General features: G+C 47.1%; 1 protein-coding gene and 14 non-coding genes across 16 annotated transcripts in view; all 15 read left to right on the top strand.

Moving 5' to 3' along the window:
- SLC38A9 (solute carrier family 38 member 9) overlaps window positions 1-18,269 on the top strand; it is a 423,549-nt gene that overhangs the window by 89,094 nt on the left and 316,186 nt on the right. The gene's annotated exons all lie outside the window — the stretch shown is intronic.
- LOC134956731 (U1 spliceosomal RNA) lies at window positions 848-1,011 on the top strand. The gene has a single exon (XR_010186134.1). It is a non-coding gene; the product is annotated as a U1 spliceosomal RNA (small nuclear RNA).
- Window positions 2,165-2,328, top strand: LOC134956723 (U1 spliceosomal RNA). Its single transcript, XR_010186130.1, has one exon. It is a non-coding gene; the product is annotated as a U1 spliceosomal RNA (small nuclear RNA).
- Window positions 3,480-3,643, top strand: LOC134956713 (U1 spliceosomal RNA). The gene has a single exon (XR_010186123.1). It is a non-coding gene; the product is annotated as a U1 spliceosomal RNA (small nuclear RNA).
- On the top strand, window positions 4,797-4,960 carry LOC134956710 (U1 spliceosomal RNA). Its single transcript, XR_010186118.1, has one exon. It is a non-coding gene; the product is annotated as a U1 spliceosomal RNA (small nuclear RNA).
- Window positions 6,112-6,275, top strand: LOC134958049 (U1 spliceosomal RNA). Its single transcript, XR_010186855.1, has one exon. It is a non-coding gene; the product is annotated as a U1 spliceosomal RNA (small nuclear RNA).
- Window positions 7,427-7,590, top strand: LOC134956701 (U1 spliceosomal RNA). Its single transcript, XR_010186109.1, has one exon. It is a non-coding gene; the product is annotated as a U1 spliceosomal RNA (small nuclear RNA).
- LOC134958795 (U1 spliceosomal RNA) lies at window positions 8,745-8,908 on the top strand. The gene has a single exon (XR_010187115.1). It is a non-coding gene; the product is annotated as a U1 spliceosomal RNA (small nuclear RNA).
- LOC134955702 (U1 spliceosomal RNA) lies at window positions 10,068-10,231 on the top strand. The gene has a single exon (XR_010185948.1). It is a non-coding gene; the product is annotated as a U1 spliceosomal RNA (small nuclear RNA).
- On the top strand, window positions 11,391-11,554 carry LOC134958044 (U1 spliceosomal RNA). The gene has a single exon (XR_010186854.1). It is a non-coding gene; the product is annotated as a U1 spliceosomal RNA (small nuclear RNA).
- LOC134958790 (U1 spliceosomal RNA) lies at window positions 12,709-12,872 on the top strand. The gene has a single exon (XR_010187114.1). It is a non-coding gene; the product is annotated as a U1 spliceosomal RNA (small nuclear RNA).
- LOC134956685 (U1 spliceosomal RNA) lies at window positions 14,027-14,190 on the top strand. The gene has a single exon (XR_010186092.1). It is a non-coding gene; the product is annotated as a U1 spliceosomal RNA (small nuclear RNA).
- LOC134956679 (U1 spliceosomal RNA) lies at window positions 15,345-15,508 on the top strand. Its single transcript, XR_010186085.1, has one exon. It is a non-coding gene; the product is annotated as a U1 spliceosomal RNA (small nuclear RNA).
- LOC134956675 (U1 spliceosomal RNA) lies at window positions 16,663-16,826 on the top strand. The gene has a single exon (XR_010186084.1). It is a non-coding gene; the product is annotated as a U1 spliceosomal RNA (small nuclear RNA).
- LOC134956666 (U1 spliceosomal RNA) lies at window positions 17,981-18,144 on the top strand. Its single transcript, XR_010186079.1, has one exon. It is a non-coding gene; the product is annotated as a U1 spliceosomal RNA (small nuclear RNA).

Here is an 18,269-nt window from a genome sequence, read left to right as displayed (position 1 = left end):
TGGGCTGCCGTAGTCTTCCTACACATAGTAAGCGTTTCAATTGAGTTGACAAAAACTAGAAGAAAGAGAGCATTTTTGGTTTGCGTGCAGATTTTGGGCAGGTGGATTGGTGGCAAAACACAAAGTATTTGTCTATGGTGCTTATAAGACGGGGGACAAAAAAAAAATCACATTTACTTTTGGTTCACTTTCTTGAGAAATACGCTTTTTGGGCCATTTGGGCGAAACAACTTTTGACGTGTTCAAATCAGTAAAAAGACTAATGGCTTTTTTGAGACTACAAAGTCTTTTGAAAGAAAAAAAAAAACAAGGTATGATTTGTGCGAGTGCGGCAGGGGGATAAGAGAGAAAAAAAGACATTTAAAAAAATAAATAAATCTGTGACGACGACGTTCGGACGAGCGCTAACGTCTGAAAATGGTCTCGGTGCAAGGATGAGAAAGCCCTCAGCAGCTAGGGGGTTAAATCTCAAGCTGCCTTTTAGATTTTATTTTCCAATTTAAGAACCCATTGAGACATAGGACGGTGCACTGCCTGTCGGTTTTCATGTAGAGATGAGGGTTGCAGCTACTGTAACTGTGCCAGACTGCTTTTATGACATCACGGTATGCAAATCAACCTGCTGCAGTGTGCCCTGGGAAGGATTTGCACTAGTTGTGCGCATAGTTTGGGGGTGCTTCCGGAACAGTCACCCTTCCTCCTTCCCATGTCAACGTGAAGAGATGCAGCCTCCCTGCAGTTTTTTTCTATCCCCTGCCGAGAGTTCGCTTGTCATGGATCCGGTCAACCTCCTTCACTTGACGGGGGTGTGCCCGAGCAGGGGCCCTCCTGAGCCCTAGTCCAACTCATACTTACCTGGCAGGGGAGATACCATGATCACGAAGGTGGTTCTCCCAGGGCGAGGCTCATCCATTGCACTCCGGGTGTGCTGACCCCTGCGATTTCCCCAAATGCGGGAAACTCGACTGCATAATTTGTGGTAGTGGGGGACTGCGTTCGCGCTTTCCCCTGATCATCTCTGGTAAAAGTCAGATCTTTTTGTGTGCTGCTGGTGACGTCTCCTCCTTTGCTGTTCAGCACTCTGTTCTGATCTCTTCTCCTGTGTGCTGGCTGCATGCTTCCTTGCTTTTTCGGGCCTTGTACTGTGCTTTGCATATGCAACCAATAGAGGGTGCTGCAGGACCCACACGGTTTCACTTGCTTTGTAAAGTAGGCCCCCACATTGTGTCAGATTTCAGGGGGAGAGAGGGAAAAAAACTTTGCTCCCTCATTTCATGCAGTAGCTTGTCTACTTTGTAAAACGGTAGGCCTCGCTGGGCTGCCGTAGTCTTCCTACACATAGTAAGCGTTTCAATTGAGTTGACAAAAACTAGAAGAAAGAGAGCATTTTTGGTTTGCGTGCAGATTTTGGGCAGGTGGATTGGTGGCAAAACACAAAGTATTTGTCTATGGTGCTTATAAGACGGGGGACAAAAGAAAAAAAATCACATTTGCTTTTGGTTCACTTGCTTGAGAAATACGCTTTTTGGGCCATTTGGGTGAAACAACTTTTGACGTGTTCAAATCAGTAAAAAGACTAATGGCTTTTTTGAGACTACAAAGTCTTTTGAAAGAAAAAAAAAAGCAAGGTATGATTTGTGCGAGTGCGGCAGGGGGATAAGAGAGAAAAAAAGACATTTAAAAAAATAAATAAATCTGTGACGACGACGTTCGGACGAGCGCTAACGTCTGAAAATGGTCTCGGTGCAAGGATGAGAAAGCCCTCAGCAGCTAGGGGGTTAAATCTCAAGCTGCCTTTTAGATTTTATTTTCCAATTTAAGAACCCATTGAGACATAGGACGGTGCACTGCCTGTCGGTTTTCATGTAGAGATGAGGGTTGCAGCTACTGTAACTGTGCCAGACTGCTTTTATGACATCACGGTATGCAAATCAACCTGCTGCAGTGTGCCCTGGGAAGGATTTGCACTAGTTGTGCGCATAGTTTGGGGGTGCTTCCGGAACAGTCACCCTTCCTCCTTCCCATGTCAACGTGAAGAGATGCAGCCTCCCTGCAGTTTTTTTCTATCCCCTGCCGAGAGTTCGCTTGTCATGGATCCGGTCAACCTCCTTCACTTGACGGGGGTGTGCCCGAGCAGGGGCCCTCCTGAGCCCTAGTCCAACTCATACTTACCTGGCAGGGGAGATACCATGATCACGAAGGTGGTTCTCCCAGGGCGAGGCTCATCCATTGCACTCCGGGTGTGCTGACCCCTGCGATTTCCCCAAATGCGGGAAACTCGACTGCATAATTTGTGGTAGTGGGGGACTGCGTTCGCGCTTTCCCCTGATCATCTCTGGTAAAAGTCAGATCTTTTTGTGTGCTGCTGGTGACGTCTCCTCCTTTGCTGTTCAGCACTCTGTTCTGATCTCTTCTCCTGTGTGCTGGCTGCATGCTTCCTTGCTTTTTCGGGCCTTGTACTGTGCTTTGCATATGCAACCAATAGAGGGCGCTGCAGGACCCACACGGTTTCACTTGCTTTGTAAAGTAGGCCCCCACATTGTGTCAGATTTCAGGGGGAGAGAGGGAAAAAAACTTTGCTCCCTCATTTCATGCAGTAGCTTGTCTACTTTGTAAAACGGTAGGCCTCGCTGGGCTGCCGTAGTCTTCCTACACATAGTAAGCGTTTCAATTGAGTTGACAAAAACTAGAAGAAAGAGAGCATTTTTGGTTTGCGTGCAGATTTTGGGCAGGTGGATTGGTGGCAAAACACAAAGTATTTGTCTATGGTGCTTATAAGACGGGGGACAAAAAAAAAAATCACATTTACTTTTGGTTCACTTTCTTGAGAAATACGCTTTTTGGGCCATTTGGGCGAAACAACTTTTGACGTGTTCAAATCAGTAAAAAGACTAATGGCTTTTTTGAGACTACAAAGTCTTTTGAAAGAAAAAAAAAAACAAGGTATGATTTGTGCGAGTGCGGCAGGGGGATAAGAGAGAAAAAAAGACATTTAAAAAAATAAATAAATCTGTGACGACGACGTTCGGACGAGCGCTAACGTCTGAAAATGGTCTCGGTGCAAGGATGAGAAAGCCCTCAGCAGCTAGGGGGTTAAATCTCAAGCTGCCTTTTAGATTTTATTTTCCAATTTAAGAACCCATTGAGACATAGGACGGTGCACTGCCTGTCGGTTTTCATGTAGAGATGAGGGTTGCAGCTACTGTAACTGTGCCAGACTGCTTTTATGACATCACGGTATGCAAATCAACCTGCTGCAGTGTGCCCTGGGAAGGATTTGCACTAGTTGTGCGCATAGTTTGGGGGTGCTTCCGGAACAGTCACCCTTCCTCCTTCCCATGTCAACGTGAAGAGATGCAGCCTCCCTGCAGTTTTTTTCTATCCCCTGCCGAGAGTTCGCTTGTCATGGATCCGGTCAACCTCCTTCACTTGACGGGGGTGTGCCCGAGCAGGGGCCCTCCTGAGCCCTAGTCCAACTCATACTTACCTGGCAGGGGAGATACCATGATCACGAAGGTGGTTCTCCCAGGGCGAGGCTCATCCATTGCACTCCGGGTGTGCTGACCCCTGCGATTTCCCCAAATGCGGGAAACTCGACTGCATAATTTGTGGTAGTGGGGGACTGCGTTCGCGCTTTCCCCTGATCATCTCTGGTAAAAGTCAGATCTTTTTGTGTGCTGCTGGTGACGTCTCCTCCTTTGCTGTTCAGCACTCTGTTCTGATCTCTTCTCCTGTGTGCTGGCTGCATGCTTCCTTGCTTTTTCGGGCCTTGTACTGTGCTTTGCATATGCAACCAATAGAGGGTGCTGCAGGACCCACACGGTTTCACTTGCTTTGTAAAGTAGGCCCCCACATTGTGTCAGATTTCAGGGGGAGAGAGGGAAAAAAACTTTGCTCCCTCATTTCATGCAGTAGCTTGTCTACTTTGTAAAACGGTAGGCCTCGCTGGGCTGCCGTAGTCTTCCTACACATAGTAAGCGTTTCAATTGAGTTGACAAAAACTAGAAGAAAGAGAGCATTTTTGGTTTGCGTGCAGATTTTGGGCAGGTGGATTGGTGGCAAAACACAAAGTATTTGTCTATGGTGCTTATAAGACGGGGGACAAAAGAAAAAAAATCACATTTGCTTTTGGTTCACTTGCTTGAGAAATACGCTTTTTGGGCCATTTGGGTGAAACAACTTTTGACGTGTTCAAATCAGTAAAAAGACTAATGGCTTTTTTGAGACTACAAAGTCTTTTGAAAGAAAAAAAAAAGCAAGGTATGATTTGTGCGAGTGCGGCAGGGGGATAAGAGAGAAAAAAAGACATTTAAAAAAATAAATAAATCTGTGACGACGACGTTCGGACGAGCGCTAACGTCTGAAAATGGTCTCGGTGCAAGGATGAGAAAGCCCTCAGCAGCTAGGGGGTTAAATCTCAAGCTGCCTTTTAGATTTTATTTTCCAATTTAAGAACCCATTGAGACATAGGACGGTGCACTGCCTGTCGGTTTTCATGTAGAGATGAGGGTTGCAGCTACTGTAACTGTGCCAGACTGCTTTTATGACATCACGGTATGCAAATCAACCTGCTGCAGTGTGCCCTGGGAAGGATTTGCACTAGTTGTGCGCATAGTTTGGGGGTGCTTCCGGAACAGTCACCCTTCCTCCTTCCCATGTCAACGTGAAGAGATGCAGCCTCCCTGCAGTTTTTTTCTATCCCCTGCCGAGAGTTCGCTTGTCATGGATCCGGTCAACCTCCTTCACTTGACGGGGGTGTGCCCGAGCAGGGGCCCTCCTGAGCCCTAGTCCAACTCATACTTACCTGGCAGGGGAGATACCATGATCACGAAGGTGGTTCTCCCAGGGCGAGGCTCATCCATTGCACTCCGGGTGTGCTGACCCCTGCGATTTCCCCAAATGCGGGAAACTCGACTGCATAATTTGTGGTAGTGGGGGACTGCGTTCGCGCTTTCCCCTGATCATCTCTGGTAAAAGTCAGATCTTTTTGTGTGCTGCTGGTGACGTCTCCTCCTTTGCTGTTAAGCACTCTGTTCTGATCTCTTCTCCTGTGTGCTGGCTGCATGCTTCCTTGCTTTTTCGGGCCTTGTACTGTGCTTTGCATATGCAACCAATAGAGGGCGCTGCAGGACCCACACGGTTTCACTTGCTTTGTAAAGTAGGCCCCCACATTGTGTCAGATTTCAGGGGGAGAGAGGGAAAAAAACTTTGCTCCCTCATTTCATGCAGTAGCTTGTCTACTTTGTAAAACGGTAGGCCTCGCTGGGCTGCCGTAGTCTTCCTACACATAGTAAGCGTTTCAATTGAGTTGACAAAAACTAGAAGAAAGAGAGCATTTTTGGTTTGCGTGCAGATTTTGGGCAGGTGGATTGGTGGCAAAACACAAAGTATTTGTCTATGGTGCTTATAAGACGGGGGACAAAAAAAAAATCACATTTACTTTTGGTTCACTTTCTTGAGAAATACGCTTTTTGGGCCATTTGGGCGAAACAACTTTTGACGTGTTCAAATCAGTAAAAAGACTAATGGCTTTTTTGAGACTACAAAGTCTTTTGAAAGAAAAAAAAAAAACAAGGTATGATTTGTGCGAGTGCGGCAGGGGGATAAGAGAGAAAAAAAGACATTTAAAAAAATAAATAAATCTGTGACGACGACGTTCGGACGAGCGCTAACGTCTGAAAATGGTCTCGGTGCAAGGATGAGAAAGCCCTCAGCAGCTAGGGGGTTAAATCTCAAGCTGCCTTTTAGATTTTATTTTCCAATTTAAGAACCCATTGAGACATAGGACGGTGCACTGCCTGTCGGTTTTCATGTAGAGATGAGGGTTGCAGCTACTGTAACTGTGCCAGACTGCTTTTATGACATCACGGTAAGCAAATCAACCTGCTGCAGTGTGCCCTGGGAAGGATTTGCACTAGTTGTGCGCATAGTTTGGGGGTGCTTCCGGAACAGTCACCCTTCCTCCTTCCCATGTCAACGTGAAGAGATGCAGCCTCCCTGCAGTTTTTTTCTATCCCCTGCCGAGAGTTCGCTTGTCATGGATCCGGTCAACCTCCTTCACTTGACGGGGGTGTGCCCGAGCAGGGGCCCTCCTGAGCCCTAGTCCAACTCATACTTACCTGGCAGGGGAGATACCATGATCACGAAGGTGGTTCTCCCAGGGCGAGGCTCATCCATTGCACTCCGGCTGTGCTGACCCCTGCGATTTCCCCAAATGCGGGAAACTCGACTGCATAATTTGTGGTAGTGGGGGACTGCGTTCGCGCTTTCCCCTGATCATCTCTGGTAAAAGTCAGATCTTTTTGTGTGCTGCTGGTGACGTCTCCTCCTTTGCTGTTAAGCACTCTGTTCTGATCTCTTCTCCTGTGTGCTGGCTGCATGCTTCCTTGCTTTTTCGGGCCTTGTACTGTGCTTTGCATATGCAACCAATAGAGGGCGCTGCAGGACCCACACGGTTTCACTTGCTTTGTAAAGTAGGCCCCCACATTGTGTCAGATTTCAGGGGGAGAGAGGGAAAAAAACTTTGCTCCCTCATTTCATGCAGTAGCTTGTCTACTTTGTAAAACGGTAGGCCTCGCTGGGCTGCCGTAGTCTTCCTACACATAGTAAGCGTTTCAATTGAGTTGACAAAAACTAGAAGAAAGAGAGCATTTTTGGTTTGCGTGCAGATTTTGGGCAGGTGGATTGGTGGCAAAACACAAAGTATTTGTCTATGGTGCTTATAAGACGGGGGACAAAAAAAAAATCACATTTACTTTTGGTTCACTTTCTTGAGAAATACGCTTTTTGGGCCATTTGGGCGAAACAACTTTTGACGTGTTCAAATCAGTAAAAAGACTAATGGCTTTTTTGAGACTACAAAGTCTTTTGAAAGAAAAAAAAAAAACAAGGTATGATTTGTGCGAGTGCGGCAGGGGGATAAGAGAGAAAAAAAGACATTTAAAAAAATAAATAAATCTGTGACGACGACGTTCGGACGAGCGCTAACGTCTGAAAATGGTCTCGGTGCAAGGATGAGAAAGCCCTCAGCAGCTAGGGGGTTAAATCTCAAGCTGCCTTTTAGATTTTATTTTCCAATTTAAGAACCCATTGAGACATAGGACGGTGCACTGCCTGTCGGTTTTCATGTAGAGATGAGGGTTGCAGCTACTGTAACTGTGCCAGACTGCTTTTATGACATCACGGTAAGCAAATCAACCTGCTGCAGTGTGCCCTGGGAAGGATTTGCACTAGTTGTGCGCATAGTTTGGGGGTGCTTCCGGAACAGTCACCCTTCCTCCTTCCCATGTCAACGTGAAGAGATGCAGCCTCCCTGCAGTTTTTTTCTATCCCCTGCCGAGAGTTCGCTTGTCATGGATCCGGTCAACCTCCTTCACTTGACGGGGGTGTGCCCGAGCAGGGGCCCTCCTGAGCCCTAGTCCAACTCATACTTACCTGGCAGGGGAGATACCATGATCACGAAGGTGGTTCTCCCAGGGCGAGGCTCATCCATTGCACTCCGGGTGTGCTGACCCCTGCGATTTCCCCAAATGCGGGAAACTCGACTGCATAATTTGTGGTAGTGGGGGACTGCGTTCGCGCTTTCCCCTGATCATCTCTGGTAAAAGTCAGATCTTTTTGTGTGCTGCTGGTGACGTCTCCTCCTTTGCTGTTCAGCACTCTGTTCTGATCTCTTCTCCTGTGTGCTGGCTGCATGCTTCCTTGCTTTTTCGGGCCTTGTACTGTGCTTTGCATATGCAACCAATAGAGGGTGCTGCAGGACCCACACGGTTTCACTTGCTTTGTAAAGTAGGCCCCCACATTGTGTCAGATTTCAGGGGGAGAGAGGGAAAAAAACTTTGCTCCCTCATTTCATGCAGTAGCTTGTCTACTTTGTAAAACGGTAGGCCTCGCTGGGCTGCCGTAGTCTTCCTACACATAGTAAGCGTTTCAATTGAGTTGACAAAAACTAGAAGAAAGAGAGCATTTTTGGTTTGCGTGCAGATTTTGGGCAGGTGGATTGGTGGCAAAACACAAAGTATTTGTCTATGGTGCTTATAAGACGGGGGACAAAAAAAAAATCACATTTACTTTTGGTTCACTTTCTTGAGAAATACGCTTTTTGGGCCATTTGGGCGAAACAACTTTTGACGTGTTCAAATCAGTAAAAAGACTAATGGCTTTTTTGAGACTACAAAGTCTTTTGAAAGAAAGAAAAAAAAAAACAAGGTATGATTTGTGCGAGTGCGGCAGGGGGATAAGAGAGAAAAAAAGACATTTAAAAAAATAAATAAATCTGTGACGACGACGTTCGGACGAGCGCTAACGTCTGAAAATGGTCTCGGTGCAAGGATGAGAAAGCCCTCAGCAGCTAGGGGGTTAAATCTCAAGCTGCCTTTTAGATTTTATTTTCCAATTTAAGAACCCATTGAGACATAGGACGGTGCACTGCCTGTCGGTTTTCATGTAGAGATGAGGGTTGCAGCTACTGTAACTGTGCCAGACTGCTTTTATGACATCACGGTATGCAAATCAACCTGCTGCAGTGTGCCCTGGGAAGGATTTGCACTAGTTGTGCGCATAGTTTGGGGGTGCTTCCGGAACAGTCACCCTTCCTCCTTCCCATGTCAACGTGAAGAGATGCAGCCTCCCTGCAGTTTTTTTCTATCCCCTGCCGAGAGTTCGCTTGTCATGGATCCGGTCAACCTCCTTCACTTGACGGGGGTGTGCCCGAGCAGGGGCCCTCCTGAGCCCTAGTCCAACTCATACTTACCTGGCAGGGGAGATACCATGATCATGAAGGTGGTTCTCCCAGGGCGAGGCTCATCCATTGCACTCCGAGTGTGCTGACCCCTGCGATTTCCCCAAATGCGGGAAACTCGACTGCATAATTTGTGGTACTGGGGGACTGCGTTCGCGCTTTCCCCTGATCATCTCTGGTAAAAGTCAGATCTTTTTGTGTGCTGCTGGTGACGTCTCCTCCTTTGCTGTTCAGCACTCTGTTCTGATCTCTTCTCCTGTGTGCTGGCTGCATGCTTCCTTGCTTTTTCGGGCCTTGTACTGTGCTTTGCATATGCAACCAATAGAGGGCGCTGCAGGACCCACACGGTTTCACTTGCTTTGTAAAGTAGGCCCCCACATTGTGTCAGATTTCAGGGGGAGAGAGGGAAAAAAACTTTGCTCCCTCATTTCATGCAGTAGCTTGTCTACTTTGTAAAACGGTAGGCCTCGCTGGGCTGCCGTAGTCTTCCTACACATAGTAAGCATTTCAATTGAGTTGACAAAAACTAGAAGAAAGAGAGCATTTTTGGTTTGCGTGCAGATTTTGGGCAGGTGGATTGGTGGCAAAACAAAGTATTTGTCTATGGTGCTTATAAGACGGGGGACAAAAAAAATCACATTTACTTTTGGTTCACTTTCTTGAGAAATACGCTTTTTGGGCCATTTGAGCGAAACAACTTTTGACGTGTTCAAATCAGTAAAAAGACTAATGGCTTTTTTGAGACTACAAAGTCTTTTGAAAGAAAAAAAAAAACAAAAACAAAAAACAAGGTATGATTTGTGCGAGTGCGGCAGGGGGATAAGAGAGAAAAAAAGACATTTAAAAAAATAAATAAATCTGTGACGACGACGTTCGGACGAGCGCTAACGTCTGAAAATGGTCTCGGTGCGAGGATGAGAAAACCCTCAGCAGCTAGGGGGTTAAATCTCAAGCTGCCTTTTAGATTTTATTTTCCAATTTAAGAACCCATTGAGACATAGGACGGTGCACTGCCTGTCGGTTTTCATGTAGAGATGAGGGTTGCAGCTACTGTAACTGTGCCAGACTGCTTTTATGACATCACGGTATGCAAATCAACCTGCTGCAGTGTGCCCTGGGAAGGATTTGCACTAGTTGTGCGCATAGTTTGGGGGTGCTTCCGGAACAGTCACCCTTCCTCCTTCCCATGTCAACGTGAAGAGATGCAGCCTCCCTGCAGTTTTTTTCTATCCCCTGCCGAGAGTTCGCTTGTCATGGATCCGGTCAACCTCCTTCACTTGACGGGGGTGTGCCCGAGCAGGGGCCCTCCTGAGCCCTAGTCCAACTCATACTTACCTGGCAGGGGAGATACCATGATCATGAAGGTGGTTCTCCCAGGGCGAGGCTCATCCATTGCACTCCGGGTGTGCTGACCCCTGCGATTTCCCCAAATGCGGGAAACTCGACTGCATAATTTGTGGTAGTGGGGGACTGCGTTCGCGCTTTCCCCTGATCATCTCTGGTAAAAGTCAGATCTTTTTGTGTGCTGCTGGTGACGTCTCCTCCTTTGCTGTTCAGCACTCTGTTCTGATCTCTTCTCCTGTGTGCTGGCTGCATGCTTCCTTGCTTTTTCGGGCCTTGTACTGTGCTTTGCATATGCAACCAATAGAGGGCGCTGCAGGACCCACACGGTTTCACTTGCTGTGTAAAGTAGGCCCCCACATTGTGTCAGATTTCAGGGGGAGAGAGGGAAAAAAACTTTGCTCCCTCATTTCATGCAGTAGCTTGTCTACTTTGTAAAACGGTAGGCCTCGCTGGGCTGCCGTAGTCTTCCTACACATAGTAAGCATTTCAATTGAGTTGACAAAAACTAGAAGAAAGAGAGCATTTTTGGTTTGCGTGCAGATTTTGGGCAGGTGGATTGGTGGCAAAACAAAGTATTTGTCTATGGTGCTTATAAGACGGGGGACAAAAAAAATCACATTTACTTTTGGTTCACTTTCTTGAGAAATACGCTTTTTGGGCCATTTGAGCGAAACAACTTTTGACGTGTTCAAATCAGTAAAAAGACTAATGGCTTTTTTGAGACTACAAAGTCTTTTGAAAGAAAAAAACAAACAAAAAAAAAAAACAAGGTATGATTTGTGCGAGTGCGGCAGGGGGATAAGAGAGAAAAAAAGACATTTAAAAAAATAAATAAATCTGTGACGACGACGTTCGGACGAGCGCTAACGTCTGAAAATGGTCTCGGTGCAAGGATGAGAAAGCCCTCAGCAGCTAGGGGGTTAAATCTCAAGCTGCCTTTTAGATTTTATTTTCCAATTTAAGAACCCATTGAGACATAGGACGGTGCACTGCCTGTCGGTTTTCATGTAGAGATGAGGGTTGCAGCTACTGTAACTGTGCCAGACTGCTTTTATGACATCACGGTAAGCAAATCAACCTGCTGCAGTGTGCCCTGGGAAGGATTTGCACTAGTTGTGCGCATAGTTTGGGGGTGCTTCCGGAACAGTCACCCTTCCTCCTTCCCATGTCAACGTGAAGAGATGCAGCCTCCCTGCAGTTTTTTTCTATCCCCTGCCGAGAGTTCGCTTGTCATGGATCCGGTCAACCTCCTTCACTTGACGGGGGTGTGCCCGAGCAGGGGCCCTCCTGAGCCCTAGTCCAACTCATACTTACCTGGCAGGGGAGATACCATGATCACGAAGGTGGTTCTCCCAGGGCGAGGCTCATCCATTGCACTCCGGCTGTGCTGACCCCTGCGATTTCCCCAAATGCGGGAAACTCGACTGCATAATTTGTGGTAGTGGGGGACTGCGTTCGCGCTTTCCCCTGATCATCTCTGGTAAAAGTCAGATCTTTTTGTGTGCTGCTGGTGACGTCTCCTCCTTTGCTGTTAAGCACTCTGTTCTGATCTCTTCTCCTGTGTGCTGGCTGCATGCTTCCTTGCTTTTTCGGGCCTTGTACTGTGCTTTGCATATGCAACCAATAGAGGGCGCTGCAGGACCCACACGGTTTCACTTGCTTTGTAAAGTAGGCCCCCACATTGTGTCAGATTTCAGGGGGAGAGAGGGAAAAAAACTTTGCTCCCTCATTTCATGCAGTAGCTTGTCTACTTTGTAAAACGGTAGGCCTCGCTGGGCTGCCGTAGTCTTCCTACACATAGTAAGCGTTTCAATTGAGTTGACAAAAACTAGAAGAAAGAGAGCATTTTTGGTTTGCGTGCAGATTTTGGGCAGGTGGATTGGTGGCAAAACACAAAGTATTTGTCTATGGTGCTTATAAGACGGGGGACAAAAAAAAAATCACATTTACTTTTGGTTCACTTTCTTGAGAAATACGCTTTTTGGGCCATTTGGGCGAAACAACTTTTGACGTGTTCAAATCAGTAAAAAGACTAATGGCTTTTTTGAGACTACAAAGTCTTTTGAAAGAAAGAAAAAAAAAAACAAGGTATGATTTGTGCGAGTGCGGCAGGGGGATAAGAGAGAAAAAAAGACATTTAAAAAAATAAATAAATCTGTGACGACGACGTTCGGACGAGCGCTAACGTCTGAAAATGGTCTCGGTGCAAGGATGAGAAAGCCCTCAGCAGCTAGGGGGTTAAATCTCAAGCTGCCTTTTAGATTTTATTTTCCAATTTAAGAACCCATTGAGACATAGGACGGTGCACTGCCTGTCGGTTTTCATGTAGAGATGAGGGTTGCAGCTACTGTAACTGTGCCAGACTGCTTTTATGACATCACGGTATGCAAATCAACCTGCTGCAGTGTGCCCTGGGAAGGATTTGCACTAGTTGTGCGCATAGTTTGGGGGTGCTTCCGGAACAGTCACCCTTCCTCCTTCCCATGTCAACGTGAAGAGATGCAGCCTCCCTGCAGTTTTTTTCTATCCCCTGCCGAGAGTTCGCTTGTCATGGATCCGGTCAACCTCCTTCACTTGACGGGGGTGTGCCCGAGCAGGGGCCCTCCTGAGCCCTAGTCCAACTCATACTTACCTGGCAGGGGAGATACCATGATCATGAAGGTGGTTCTCCCAGGGCGAGGCTCATCCATTGCACTCCGAGTGTGCTGACCCCTGCGATTTCCCCAAATGCGGGAAACTCGACTGCATAATTTGTGGTACTGGGGGACTGCGTTCGCGCTTTCCCCTGATCATCTCTGGTAAAAGTCAGATCTTTTTGTGTGCTGCTGGTGACGTCTCCTCCTTTGCTGTTCAGCACTCTGTTCTGATCTCTTCTCCTGTGTGCTGGCTGCATGCTTCCTTGCTTTTTCGGGCCTTGTACTGTGCTTTGCATATGCAACCAATAGAGGGCGCTGCAGGACCCACACGGTTTCACTTGCTTTGTAAAGTAGGCCCCCACATTGTGTCAGATTTCAGGGGGAGAGAGGGAAAAAAACTTTGCTCCCTCATTTCATGCAGTAGCTTGTCTACTTTGTAAAACGGTAGGCCTCGCTGGGCTGCCGTAGTCTTCCTACACATAGTAAGCGTTTCAATTGAGTTGACAAAAACTAGAAGAAAGAGAGCATTTTTGGTTTGCGTGCAGATTTTGGGCAGGTGGATTGGTGGCAAAACACAAAGTATTTGTCTATGGTGCTTATAAGACGGGGGACAAAAAAAAAATCACATTTACTTTTGGTTCACTTTCTTGAGAAATACGCTTTTTGGGCCATTTGGGCGAAACAACTTTTGACGTGTTCAAATCAGTAAAAAGACTAATGGCTTTTTTGAGACTACAAAGTCTTTTGAAAGAAAGAAAAAAAAAAACAAGGTATGATTTGTGCGAGTGCGGCAGGGGGATAAGAGAGAAAAAAAGACATTTAAAAAAATAAATAAATCTGTGACGACGACGTTCGGACGAGCGCTAACGTCTGAAAATGGTCTCGGTGCAAGGATGAGAAAGCCCTCAGCAGCTAGGGGGTTAAATCTCAAGCTGCCTTTTAGATTTTATTTTCCAATTTAAGAACCCATTGAGACATAGGACGGTGCACTGCCTGTCGGTTTTCATGTAGAGATGAGGGTTGCAGCTACTGTAACTGTGCCAGACTGCTTTTATGACATCACGGTAAGCAAATCAACCTGCTGCAGTGTGCCCTGGGAAGGATTTGCACTAGTTGTGCGCATAGTTTGGGGGTGCTTCCGGAACAGTCACCCTTCCTCCTTCCCATGTCAACGTGAAGAGATGCAGCCTCCCTGCAGTTTTTTTCTATCCCCTGCCGAGAGTTCGCTTGTCATGGATCCGGTCAACCTCCTTCACTTGACGGGGGTGTGCCCGAGCAGGGGCCCTCCTGAGCCCTAGTCCAACTCATACTTACCTGGCAGGGGAGATACCATGATCACGAAGGTGGTTCTCCCAGGGCGAGGCTCATCCATTGCACTCCGGGTGTGCTGACCCCTGCGATTTCCCCAAATGCGGGAAACTCGACTGCATAATTTGTGGTAGTGGGGGACTGCGTTCGCGCTTTCCCCTGATCATCTCTGGTAAAAGTCAGATCTTTTTGTGTGCTGCTGGTGACGTCTCCTCCTTTGCTGTTCAGCACTCTGTTCTGATCTCTTCTCCTGTGTGCTGGCTGCATGCTTCCTTGCTTTTTCGGGCCTTGTACTGTGCTTTGCATATGCAACCAATAGAGGGTGCTGCAGGACCCACACGGTTTCACTTGCTTTGTAAAGTAGGCCCCCACATTGTGTCAGATTTCAGGGGGAGAGAGGGAAAAAAACTTTGCTCCCTCATTTCATGCAGTAGCTTGTCTACTTTGTAAAACGGTAGGCCTCGCTGGGCTGCCGTAGTCTTCCTACACATAGTAAGCGTTTCAATTGAGTTGACAAAAACTAGAAGAAAGAGAGCATTTTTGGTTTGCGTGCAGATTTTGGGCAGGTGGATTGGTGGCAAAACACAAAGTATTTGTCTATGGTGCTTATAAGACGGGGGACAAAAAAAAAATCACATTTACTTTTGGTTCACTTTCTTGAGAAATACGCTTTTTGGGCCATTTGGGCGAAACAACTTTTGACGTGTTCAAATCAGTAAAAAGACTAATGGCTTTTTTGAGACTACAAAGTCTTTTGAAAGAAAGAAAAAAAAAAACAAGGTATGATTTGTGCGAGTGCGGCAGGGGGATAAGAGAGAAAAAAAGACATTTAAAAAAATAAATAAATCTGTGACGACGACGTTCGGACGAGCGCTAACGTCTGAAAATGGTCTCGGTGCAAGGATGAGAAAGCCCTCAGCAGCTAGGGGGTTAAATCTCAAGCTGCCTTTTAGATTTTATTTTCCAATTTAAGAACCCATTGAGACATAGGACGGTGCACTGCCTGTCGGTTTTCATGTAGAGATGAGGGTTGCAGCTACTGTAACTGTGCCAGACTGCTTTTATGACATCACGGTATGCAAATCAACCTGCTGCAGTGTGCCCTGGGAAGGATTTGCACTAGTTGTGCGCATAGTTTGGGGGTGCTTCCGGAACAGTCACCCTTCCTCCTTCCCATGTCAACGTGAAGAGATGCAGCCTCCCTGCAGTTTTTTTCTATCCCCTGCCGAGAGTTCGCTTGTCATGGATCCGGTCAACCTCCTTCACTTGACGGGGGTGTGCCCGAGCAGGGGCCCTCCTGAGCCCTAGTCCAACTCATACTTACCTGGCAGGGGAGATACCATGATCACGAAGGTGGTTCTCCCAGGGCGAGGCTCATCCATTGCACTCCGGGTGTGCTGACCCCTGCGATTTCCCCAAATGCGGGAAACTCGACTGCATAATTTGTGGTAGTGGGGGACTGCGTTCGCGCTTTCCCCTGATCATCTCTGGTAAAAGTCAGATCTTTTTGTGTGCTGCTGGTGACGTCTCCTCCTTTGCTGTTCAGCACTCTGTTCTGATCTCTTCTCCTGTGTGCTGGCTGCATGCTTCCTTGCTTTTTCGGGCCTTGTACTGTGCTTTGCATATGCAACCAATAGAGGGCGCTGCAGGACCCACACGGTTTCACTTGCTTTGTAAAGTAGGCCCCCACATTGTGTCAGATTTCAGGGGGAGAGAGGGAAAAAAACTTTGCTCCCTCATTTCATGCAGTAGCTTGTCTACTTTGTAAAACGGTAGGCCTCGCTGGGCTGCCGTAGTCTTCCTACACATAGTAAGCGTTTCAATTGAGTTGACAAAAACTAGAAGAAAGAGAGCATTTTTGGTTTGCGTGCAGATTTTGGGCAGGTGGATTGGTGGCAAAACACAAAGTATTTGTCTATGGTGCTTATAAGACGGGGGACAAAAAAAAAATCACATTTACTTTTGGTTCACTTTCTTGAGAAATACGCTTTTTGGGCCATTTGGGCGAAACAACTTTTGACGTGTTCAAATCAGTAAAAAGACTAATGGCTTTTTTGAGACTACAAAGTCTTTTGAAAGAAAGAAAAAAAAAAACAAGGTATGATTTGTGCGAGTGCGGCAGGGGGATAAGAGAGAAAAAAAGACATTTAAAAAAATAAATAAATCTGTGACGACGACGTTCGGACGAGCGCTAACGTCTGAAAATGGTCTCGGTGCAAGGATGAGAAAGCCCTCAGCAGCTAGGGGGTTAAATCTCAAGCTGCCTTTTAGATTTTATTTTCCAATTTAAGAACCCATTGAGACATAGGACGGTGCACTGCCTGTCGGTTTTCATGTAGAGATGAGGGTTGCAGCTACTGTAACTGTGCCAGACTGCTTTTATGACATCACGGTAAGCAAATCAACCTGCTGCAGTGTGCCCTGGGAAGGATTTGCACTAGTTGTGCGCATAGTTTGGGGGTGCTTCCGGAACAGTCACCCTTCCTCCTTCCCATGTCAACGTGAAGAGATGCAGCCTCCCTGCAGTTTTTTTCTATCCCCTGCCGAGAGTTCGCTTGTCATGGATCCGGTCAACCTCCTTCACTTGACGGGGGTGTGCCCGAGCAGGGGCCCTCCTGAGCCCTAGTCCAACTCATACTTACCTGGCAGGGGAGATACCATGATCACGAAGGTGGTTCTCCCAGGGCGAGGCTCATCCATTGCACTCCGGGTGTGCTGACCCCTGCGATTTCCCCAAATGCGGGAAACTCGACTGCATAATTTGTGGTAGTGGGGGACTGCGTTCGCGCTTTCCCCTGATCATCTCTGGTAAAAGTCAGATCTTTTTGTGTGCTGCTGGTGACGTCTCCTCCTTTGCTGTTCAGCACTCTGTTCTGATCTCTTCTCCTGTGTGCTGGCTGCATGCTTCCTTGCTTTTTCGGGCCTTGTACTGTGCTTTGCATATGCAACCAATAGAGGGTGCTGCAGGACCCACACGGTTTCACTTGCTTTGTAAAGTAGGCCCCCACATTGTGTCAGATTTCAGGGGGAGAGAGGGAAAAAAACTTTGCTCCCTCATTTCATGCAGTAGCTTGTCTACTTTGTAAAACGGTAGGCCTCGCTGGGCTGCCGTAGTCTTCCTACACATAGTAAGCGTTTCAATTGAGTTGACAAAAACTAGAAGAAAGAGAGCATTTTTGGTTTGCGTGCAGATTTTGGGCAGGTGGATTGGTGGCAAAACACAAAGTATTTGTCTATGGTGCTTATAAGACGGGGGACAAAAAAAAAATCACATTTACTTTTGGTTCACTTTCTTGAGAAATACGCTTTTTGGGCCATTTGGGCGAAACAACTTTTGACGTGTTCAAATCAGTAAAAAGACTAATGGCTTTTTTGAGACTACAAAGTCTTTTGAAAGAAAGAAAAAAAAAAACAAGGTATGATTTGTGCGAGTGCGGCAGGGGGATAAGAGAGAAAAAAAGACATTTAAAAAAATAAATAAATCTGTGACGACGACGTTCGGACGAGCGCTAACGTCTGAAAATGGTCTCGGTGCAAGGATGAGAAAGCCCTCAGCAGCTAGGGGGTTAAATCTCAAGCTGCCTTTTAGATTTTATTTTCCAATTTAAGAACCCATTGAGACATAGGACGGTGCACTGCCTGTCGGTTTTCATGTAGAGATGAGGGTTGCAGCTACTGTAACTGTGCCAGACTGCTTTTATGACATCACGGTATGCAAATCAACCTGCTGCAGTGTGCCCTGGGAAGGATTTGCACTAGTTGTGCGCATAGTTTGGGGGTGCTTCCGGAACAGTCACCCTTCCTCCTTCCCATGTCAACGTGAAGAGATGCAGCCTCCCTGCAGTTTTTTTCTATCCCCTGCCGAGAGTTCGCTTGTCATGGATCCGGTCAACCTCCTTCACTTGACGGGGGTGTGCCCGAGCAGGGGCCCTCCTGAGCCCTAGTCCAACTCATACTTACCTGGCAGGGGAGATACCATGATCACGAAGGTGGTTCTCCCAGGGCGAGGCTCATCCATTGCACTCCGGGTGTGCTGACCCCTGCGATTTCCCCAAATGCGGGAAACTCGACTGCATAATTTGTGGTAGTGGGGGACTGCGTTCGCGCTTTCCCCTGATCATCTCTGGTAAAAGTCAGATCTTTTTGTGTGCTGCTGGTGACGTCTCCTCCTTTGCTGTTCAGCACTCTGTTCTGATCTCTTCTCCTGTGTGCTGGCTGCATGCTTCCTTGCTTTTTCGGGC

This window comes from Pseudophryne corroboree, chromosome 1 (assembly GCF_028390025.1).
Source record: "Pseudophryne corroboree isolate aPseCor3 chromosome 1, aPseCor3.hap2, whole genome shotgun sequence".
NCBI classification, from domain to species: domain Eukaryota; kingdom Metazoa; phylum Chordata; class Amphibia; order Anura; family Myobatrachidae; genus Pseudophryne; species Pseudophryne corroboree.
This window is presented reverse-complemented; position numbering and strand designations above follow the sequence as displayed.